This window comes from Trachurus trachurus (assembly GCF_905171665.1).
Source record: "Trachurus trachurus genome assembly, chromosome: 1".
NCBI classification, from domain to species: Eukaryota; Metazoa; Chordata; class Actinopteri; order Carangiformes; family Carangidae; genus Trachurus; species Trachurus trachurus.
The window spans coordinates 35,703,298-35,713,399 of NC_139891.1; positions in this window are offsets into that span (position 1 = coordinate 35,703,298).

A 10,102-nucleotide genomic window follows, 5' to 3' on the forward strand; every position below is an offset into this window, starting at 1 on the left:
GTCTGTAGAAGCTAAGCCAATGCTTTAAGCCACTGAGGCATTTCAACAGGAAACCTAATTGACGCGCTTTACTTTACCATGACGGATGAATGAGAGTCCAGTTGTTTTCGTGTTCAGATGCAAAGTCCATTTATTTGACATCATTATGCTTTCAATCACACATCTCACACACACACCCGCACGGAGCACCGTGATGCTGCACAGCGGTCAAAAACTGTTTTTCCTGTTCCGGTTGGAAACACCTGATGCGCCCCCAAAGGTTCCTACCATATATAGGCTGACCCACCAATGACAATCAGACCGTGACCCACACAACAATCAACATCAAATCTGCTCTTACATTCCGGCCCCTAATTGTCATGGCCGGCAGACATGGCAATTCAACACAGACAATATTAATAAGAGCAAGATATGAGTTCATGAAAATGCAAAATTTACACTTCTTGTACCAGGCAAAGTTTGGTCACAGGTCTCACGATAACACTATTTTTAGTCTGTAGCTTCACTGAACGCACCATGCCTTTTGCATCAGGGAAAATCTCCAACACTTTTCCAAGAAGCCAGGAACCACGAGGGGCTGAGGGATCCATAATGACAACAACATCTCCAACAGCCAGACTTTGTTTCTTCTGATTCCACTTCTGTCTTTCTTGCAGTAGGGGCAGATATTCCCGGATCCAACGCTTCCAAAACAAATCTGAAATGTACTGAGCTTGTCTCCAGCGCCGCTTCACATACATGTCAGACGATTTGAAGAGTCCTGGTGGTAAGGCTGGTTTCCCTTTCAGAAGAAGAAGATGGTTGGGAGTGAGCGCTTCCAAGTCATTTGGATCGTCAGACAGCTGTGTAATAGGACGATCATTAAGAATAGCTTCAACCTCACACATGACTGTGTGAAGCCCGTCATCATCAAGTGTCTGCTGGTGTAACACTGAGTTGAGAACACGCCTGACTATGCGTATCATGCGCTCCCAGACTCCGCCATGATGAGACCCGGCTGGAGGATTGAAACTCCACTTCACTCCTGCTGAAATTAAAGCTCCTTGAATGCGCTCATGATTCAGCTCACCAACAGCCTCACGTAGTTCTCTCTCAGCTCCAATAAAATTTGTTCCATTGTCCGATCTGATGTGAATGACTTGACCTCTCCTGCTGATAAAGCGTCGTATTGCATTAATGCAAGCGTCTGTTTCCAAGGAGTTTGCCACCTCTAGATGAACTGCTCGGCTGGCCATACAGGTAAACAACACTCCATACCTCTTGCATGTTGCTCTCCCTCTCTTTATCCCCACAGGTCCAAAGTAATCAACTCCGACGTTTGTGAACGGAGGCAGATCTGGGACAATTCTCTCCTTAGGAAGATCCGCCATCTTCTGTTCCATGGCCCTGCCATTAAGGCGTCTGCAATAACTGCACTGGGAGATGATCTTCCTCACAGCCGCATTGGCGTTAGTTATCCAGTACTTCCTCCTGGGTGTAGATAGTGTATGGTTTCGCCCACTGTGTCCCAGCAGTTGGTGCATGTTCCTGAGAAGAAGCTTGGAGATATGCTGCTCCTTAGAAAGGATGAGGGGATGTTTTTCCTCCGACGGCATCGCTCCTTTGCTCAATCTCCCTCCCACTCTTATCAGTCCATTTTCCAAAATGGGATCCAGCTTGTAAATGGAACTTTGCCTGCTTACTGTACGCTTCTCAGACATCAATGAGGAAATTTCAGTTGCAAACCTTTGCTGCTGACAGTAGCGAACGACAGCTAATTCAGCCTCCTCCAAATCCTGTGGTGTCAGGACACTGCTGCGCTGCTTAACAGTAGCCTTTTTTCCTCCCACATGACCAATCTGTGGTCCAGAGGCCTTTCGCTGACGACTGAGGTCAAACAGATGACCTTTCAACCTCAGGAACCAAGCCACTGCCACTTTAAGTCTTCTCCAACATGAAAAGTAACTTACGAGATGGTCGGTGGCATTCAGTGCATCATGAACAGTGACATTCACACAGGCCTCCTTCTTGACCTCTGGATCATCAGAATCCATCCTGACATCATGATTACTTACTGGCCACTCTGCCTCAGACTTCCTGAGAAAGCTTGGTCCCTCCAGCCAGCTTTGATTTTTTAGAAACTCTGACACTTTCATCCAGCATCGGCCGGATTTTCTTTGGTGCCAATGTGCCTCCATTGAGCAGGGCTTGAGATTTCTCGTATGGCTGAGATTCTATTTGCCACAAACGTGTGGAACCGTCGATCTTCATTATTGATGTACTTCAATACTGACGTGCTGTCCGTCCAAAACACAGACTCATCCAGCTGGATTTGAAGCTCGGCCTTTAGCATGGAATCCACTCTGGCAGCTAGGACGGCAGCGGTCAATTCCAATCTTGGGATTGTTACAGCCTTTAAAGGTGTGACTCTGGCTTTGCCCAAAAGGAATGTAACATGATGCTCACCTCTGAAGTTCTTAAGCCTGATGTAACTTACAGTGCCGTAGCCATCTTTGCTGGCATCTGCAAAATGATGCAGTTGGCTGGCTATGGGGTCACCAAAGTTTTCCGGCTTTAAACAGCGTTCAGCTTTGAATGATGACAATAGTGTGACCTCCTGTAACCACACCTCCCATTGCTGCAAGATGTCAGGTGGTATTGCATCATCCCATCCGCAATTTCTTCTGCAAAGCTCCTGCTGTAACATCTTAGCAGACAGAGTGACTGGCGACAAAAAACCCAGAGGATCATATACAGAGCTGGTTGTAGACAACATCCCTCGTCGGGTCAGAGACTGCTGTTTGACCTCCAACTTGAACTTAAATGAGTCTGACTCGACACACCAGAGCAGACCCAAAGCTCTCTCAATGGGCAGTTTGTCTCTATCCAGGTCCAGCTCTTTTAGATCCTTTGCCCTCTGATCTTCAGCAATGCTCTGCAGGACTGAGCGGCTGTTACTCACCCACTTCTCCAAGACAAATCCACCTCTCTTACAGAGAGCACTGAGCTCTTTGACTCGTTGCTTTGCTGCCTCTTCAGAGCTCAAACTCAGCAAACAGTCATCCACGTAAAAGTTTTGTTTAACAGCTTGAACAGTTTCTGCAGGAAAATCAGATCTATTATCATCAGCAGTTTTCCTTAGCGCGTAGCTAGCGCAACTGGGTGAGGACACGGCCCCAAACATGTGCACTGTCATCCTGTAGACTGCCAGTTCTTTACTGAGGTCTCCCTCCGGCCACCAGAGAAAGCGCAGAAAGTCTCTGTCCTCTTCTGCCACCTTCACCTGATAAAACATTGCCTGGATGTCACCCATACATGCCACAGGTTCCTGTCTGAAGCGAGTGAGGACTCCAAGCAGTGAACTGGTAAGGTTTGGCCCTTGCAACAGTTCATTGTTCAATGATGTGCCTTGGTACGTGGCTCCACCATCAAACACCACTCGAAGAGAACCCTTTTTAGGATGATGGACCCCGTGGTGGGGTATATACCACACTTTTCCTGGTCTGCCTTGTGACTGTTCCAGAGGCACATTTTCTGCATAGCCCTTCTCAATGACATCATGTAGACAACTTGAATATTCTCTGTGAAACTCCGGGTTGCTCATAAACCTTTTCCTGAGTCCAAGTATCCTTTGCTTTGCTACTTTAAAGCTGTTTGGCAGGTGAGCATCCGGTCTCTTAAAGGGCAACTTCAGGCAGTATCTCTCTTCCTGTAGAACTGCAGAGGATTCCATAATCTCCATAAACTTTATGTCTTCTCTAGACATCTCTTTGTCTTCTGAAGGCCGTTCATTAAAATCATGCATATACTGATTGTTCAGCATGATTTCCAAATTAGACACTGAAATTCGATTCACCACAACAGAGGAAAGCTTCTTTTCATCATTACTGCAGTTTCCATTTAGAGGCCCATTAATTACCCAGCCCAATACTGTTCTTATAGCATATGGACCGGATTCACAACTGTTCACCACTTCCCATGGTTCCAGTAACCTGGGAACATTGGTTCCTATCAATAGGTCCACGTTGGCCTTTATGGAAGAGATGTGAACCTTGGACAAATAAGGCCACCTTTCCAAATCAGCAGCAGTGACAATGTTGTCTGGAGTGACTGGCATTTCCCTCTGGGTGAGAACTTCAGGCAAAGGATAAAAACTTTTTCCTGCAAGATCTGCAACCTCCATTCCAGACACAGCAAAAGTGGGAACAACCTTTTCCTGTCCCATCGTTTTCAAAAGAAAATTTGTTCTTTTTCCTGTGATGTTCAATCGCTACATAAGGTGTTCAGAGCAAAATGTTGCTGTGCTCCCAGGATCCAAGAATGCATATGTCTGAATTATTTCATTTCCTTTTGTAGATTTGACCTGCACTGGGACGATGGAGAGAATGCAACGGTCAGTACCGGCCCCTGTACGTCCACATACCTGGGAAGAAGTTGATGGATTTTCTTCACGTGGCTCCCATGTGCATTGCAAATCAACATTGGTCTTTGGGATATGAAGTGCAGTGGGATGTTGTTGATCACAAACCTCACAGACCAAGCGTTTCTTACAGTCACGGCTTATGTGTCCGAGCTTTAAACAACCAAAGCATATTCCTTTTTCCTTTATGAACCGGATCTTTTCTCTGTGCCTTTTACGTTGGAACTGTTGACATTTCTCCAAGAGGTGAGCACGTGAACAGCAAGAACAATACAAAAGGTCCTGTCTCTTTGCATTGCTTGTGTGAGCATTTTCTTCAGATGAACTGACAGGCATAACTGTAGTAGCAAAACTACTTCCTTTCCCTCTGAATGACTTTGTTTGCATTTTGAATTTGTTACAGGGTTTTGGAGCAGTTATGTTCTGGAGCACAGGTGGTTCAATGTTTCCAAAAATTGGATCAGAAAGGATCCTCACTTGCTTCTCCAAAAATGCAACAACATCAGCAAAATGTGCCCTTTGATTGTATTTTTCCATTATATCGTGGGCAACAGCCCTCCACCTTTCACGATATTTATATGGCAATTTGCAAACCACTGTTTTCATATTACTTGGCATGTCCATTTCCTGCATATGAGGAAGCTCCTCCATCACATTACAGCACCCACGTAGAAACAGACCATAGGCTTGCAAAGATTTAACATCCTCTGACTTTATTACTGGCCAGGTTAACGCCTTTTCAATATATGCATTTGCAATCTTGTACTCATTACCAAAATGTTCCTGGAGTAGAGCTTTAGCCACAATGAAGCCACGTTCAGGATCCATATGTTGACAACTTTGCACTAGTTCCCTTGGTTGCCCTCTGGTGAACTGTTCCAAGTAGTACAAGCAGTCAGCCTTACTTGCTTTGTCCTCCACACCTTGTTCAAATGATTTTATGAAGGCTTTGTATTGAAAGGGATCTCCCTCAAAGACAGGTATGTCTCGTGGTGGCAGAGAAAGCAGGCGTTGTTGGTTCACCAAAGAGGCTGTGATTTCATTTTGCTTGCACATAATACTCACAATATCACCAAGTGGAGACTGATCATTTTGTCCATGATTCAAGTGTTGTCTCCTGTTTTGCGTCACCCAAGCAGTTGTTTGATCATGCAGCAAACCTTGTGATGTTTCCACAGATGACATTTTTTTGTTGTATTTTGTTTGCATGTTCATTGAGTGCCTTTGATTTTGTTGCATTGACCAATCCACTTGCTTTTGTGTTTTGCAGGCTCCAGGCTCATACTCTTTGGCCAATGGGTTGAGTGTTTGTCGTGCCAGTTTCCTTTTTTCCCTTTCAAAATAAGAGTTCATACCATCCGTTTGTGCCTGAGAGAGCCTTTGTCCATCCATGTCTTGAAAAACTGCCAACATAGCATCAGATGCAGCAAGTTGTGTCTCCAAGTCGAGCTGTTCCTTTTTCCTTTTTATTTTTTGCTCCTGTTCCTCCAGTGCATGACGTTCCTTTAAGGCTGCCATTCGAGCCATGACTGCAGCTTTTTCTGCTGTTGCTTTTATTTTTACAGAGGAAGCAGTGCTTGACCTGTGGCTTGTGACACTTTTGTTTGAATTTTTACCCACATTGGAAACACTGTCGTTTGGATTTATATCATCATTTTCAACACCTTTATCACCATGATTTTCAGTTTCAGACACATGTTTTTCATTTGATTTCACCCACATTTCAACTTCATCAACAAATTCATCATTAAGCATAATTTTAGCCTTGAACCATGTTTCATGCCTTTCTTTTTCCTCCTGTGGCAACAAAATCATCAACGAATCATGCAAACATCTTATTTCATCACACAGTTCAATAAACCCATGTAGCTCATTTTTTACTTCAGACACTTTAATGCTTTGCATAGACTCTTGTATTGATTTCCTTAAAGCACTTGCTTTGTTTAGTTTATTCTTTCTAGCATTTTGCAGTCGGTCGAGCTTGTCTGCGAGTCCCTTAAAGGAAAGCTTGGCCACTCGTTGGCTTGTCCGTGTGTCGCTACTGCCGGCAGCCACAGAGTCCAGATTACCGGCAGCAACAGGCGCACAGACACCCGACGATGCCTCCACATTAGTCCCCAAGTCACTCATTTAAAGTCCGACAGTCCACAACATGCTAATCAACCCCAGTCAAATGTTTTTCCACTTCAGCAACCAATGCATTGGAATTACGCGCATACGTGTGCACACTTGTATTTGTTTTAGATGGCCATCTTTTATTAGTGGTAGCGCTACCTTACCTATTTCTGCAGGCTGTGGCCATGTGAAGCTCTTTCGGTGTTCTCACCGGCGTCTCTCCTCCTGACGCCTCCTCGCCGGCCTCCGCTCACTCGCTCCGGCTGGCTTTGTCCTCCCGACGCCTCCCCACCGACCTCTGTGGCTCGCTCCTCACGATCCTGCCCCCACCGACGTCTCCTCGCCCGCTCCTCCTCGCGGTCCTCTTCTCACCGGCGTGTCCAGTCGGCAGGTGAACAGCTGACGCTCAGCTGATTCTCAGCTGATGCGCCGATTGCCACACAAAGCCTGCGCCGTGGCTCACTTTTTCTCGCGACCACCACCAGACGCAGCAAAGTCCAACTTCAAACTTTTTCTTCGCGTTTAACACCAATACGCGACAAAAGTCCAACTTGAAACTCCAGTTATTGTTGTCGACCATTCAACAGTTTTTGACTTTGATTGTAGAAGCTAAGCCAATGCTTTAAGCCACTGAGGCATTTCAACAGGAAACCTAATTGACGCGCTTTACTTTACCATGACGGATGAATGAGAGTCCAGTTGTTTTCGTGTTCAGATGCAAACAAGTCCATTTATTTGACATCATTATGCTTTCAATCACACATCTCACACACACACCCGCACGGAGCACCGTGATGCTGCACAGCGGTCAAAAACTGTTTTTCCTGTTCCGGTTGGAAACACCTGATGCGCCCCCAAAGGTTCCTACCATATATAGGCTGACCCACCAATGACAATCAGACTGTGACCCACACAACAATCAACATCAAATCTGCTCTTACAACGTCACTGAAAGAGAAAACCTCTGACAGAGCTGAGCTGAGTGACAAGGACACTGTGTTTCCTCTGGCTGCTTCACAATAAAAGTGTGAGGCTTTTATTGTGAAAGAGCTGCAGGAAGTGTGAAGTAAGGCAGCAGTAGGAAGTGATACCTTGACAACATGAAAGCAGGAAATGAGGTGAAGTAGAGAGTGAAGCTCCGAGACTGAGTGAGGAGCTGTAAAAGTCCTGAGCAGAGACACAGAGACAGTTTAAAGTGGACTATAGTGTCTCTGTGGACAAAGGTCTCAGGTCTGTTGTGAGCCAGTTCACTAGAGTCAGTGTGACATGAAGAGAGTGAGTAGAGATGAAGCTCAGTGTTAAAGCTGCTGCTCACACAGTGAATATGATGAGCTGTACTCACCAGTGTTTGGTAGAGACTCTGCTGTGTTGCTGACAAACACCTGATGGACTCACTTTGACTTTCTGTCTCGTCTCTGCTGCAGCTCAGTCGTCCTCCTCTCACACTTTACTTTCACCACTGGACACTGATGCTCAACGTTCCTCTGGTTCCAGTGTTTCCAGTTTTCTGCTCCTCCCACTGCAGCTAGATGTGTCTTTGATTTGATTGTAACAGCAGATATTACCTGGGTGAATATAGAGCAATGGTGCACCTGACAGGTGGGAGGAGTCTAGTGACTTTTGTGTTTCCTCCTCAACCGTTCAGATCTCTGCTGTAGATCTGGTGAGTGTAAAAACCTCATCACATGATTCATCTTTAATTTACCCAGGGCCGGTTTTAGCTATGGGCAATATGGGCGACCGCCCAGGGCGCAATCTTTGTGAGGGCGCACGAGCGCTCTCCAAAAAAAAAAAAAAAAAAAGACAAAACAAAACTCGCCGTCAAGTTAGTCAGTGGAGTGGTCGCTGGGGCGCCCCTATGTCACGTCAACTTGCTGCTGAGAGTCATAGGTCTACTACATATACTGGGTCTACTACAGGTTGTGTGTGTGTCAGGAGAGGTGAGGGGCGGGGGGATCAAGTCATACAACTCGCGACTGAGGTCTCACGTCGGATGCTCCGCCGGCCCAGAGGGCTCTCATGCGGGGAAAGAAAGGAGGGTTAAGCGCTACACTCCTCGCCCTGAAGTTGGCTTCATTTTGGTAATGTTGCTATCGGGATGCCCAGCAGCAATATTCCTCTTCTTCCTCTTCAATGTCTGGTCTCTGGTAAACAACATGAATGAACTGCGACAGGATCATGTGTTAAAAAGGATCCTGGACTGTCATGATGTTTCTAATGAGCAGCATGGTTTAACAGCAACGTAACGTCACGCTGTTTCCAAAACCACACCGACTTCAGCAGAGAAGTGAGTTTAAGCACATTTTTAGTTTAGCCTACAGATGGAACAGTGGCTCCTGTCATTACTTTATATTCAAAATATCATGTTGTTGCTGGCCCTACACTCACAAACAAAAACTATTTTAAATTGTGTATTTTTTTAGAGGTTCAGAGGCTGTAGTCAAGCTGATCAGTTTTACATAGCCTAAGCCTATAATTTTATGTGATTGGCTATTTTAAAAAATCATTTAAATATGGCTGGATGATGTGGTTTGACAAATTCAAACACATTTATTGATGATTTAATTTAAAGGAACCACGGTAGCCTATAAGATCATGTGTAAGATCAAATTCAGTGTTAAAGGCGCTCAGGCAGGTGATTTTGAAATAGGCTATGCTAAAAGTAATCCAGAAAGTATACTTTACTTGAGTAATCGAAATGCATTACAGATTACAGATTTTGGGACATGTAATCAGTAATCTTTAGGGGAATACATTTTAAATGAAACCCCCCCAACACTGATTATAATATATTCTTGTGTTTGTTCGTTGGTGGGTTTTTTTTCTTTTTTTTTTTTTTTTTTTTGGGGGGGGGGGGGGGGGCACCAAGGGATGGTTTCGCCCAGGGCGTAAAACTAGCCAGGACCGCCTCTGAATTTACCTGATAAAGACTCAACCTACCACCAACAACACGTCACTGGTCTCAGTCCTGAACCTGTAATCAGCCTGTTTCCCCTCCTCATCACTAGGTGGCGCTGCTGGAGCTGCAGAGTCTGTTTCGTCTGTTTCATCAACGTCTGAACCATAATCAGGTAGTCTGGTCTAGTTGCGTTGCTTGGCAAAATCCAGTAGTCACATTGATGGTGGCGTCAGGAGGTGGAGGTTGGACACAACACAGGATTCCCATGCTGTTTCTATTGTTTTAAAAGTGCTAAAATGTGACAAATACGCAGTGATAAAAACAGGTATCCAAAATAACCTCTGAAAAAACTTCTGACTCTAATATGTCAACAAAATAAAACAAGAATTTTGAAAGTGGCTTTATCCATTGTTCAGATTTCTGTTCTGGAAAAGTATGAAAATGTGTGTATATAATTACATATTGTCTCTTTTAAATATTTAGACATAACATTTGACAGAACTTGTAATAAAAAATGTAATTGTATTAATGTGAGTAAAAAACTTGGGAAGTATCATGGTGATTTCTGTTAGTTATATTTTTTACCCTATTCACCTATAGTGTCTCACCTTTAATGAACTGGTCTCAGCTTTGGCTCTCTGCCTCGATGCTGGTCTCACATTTGGGCTTATTCTGACAAAACAGTACCT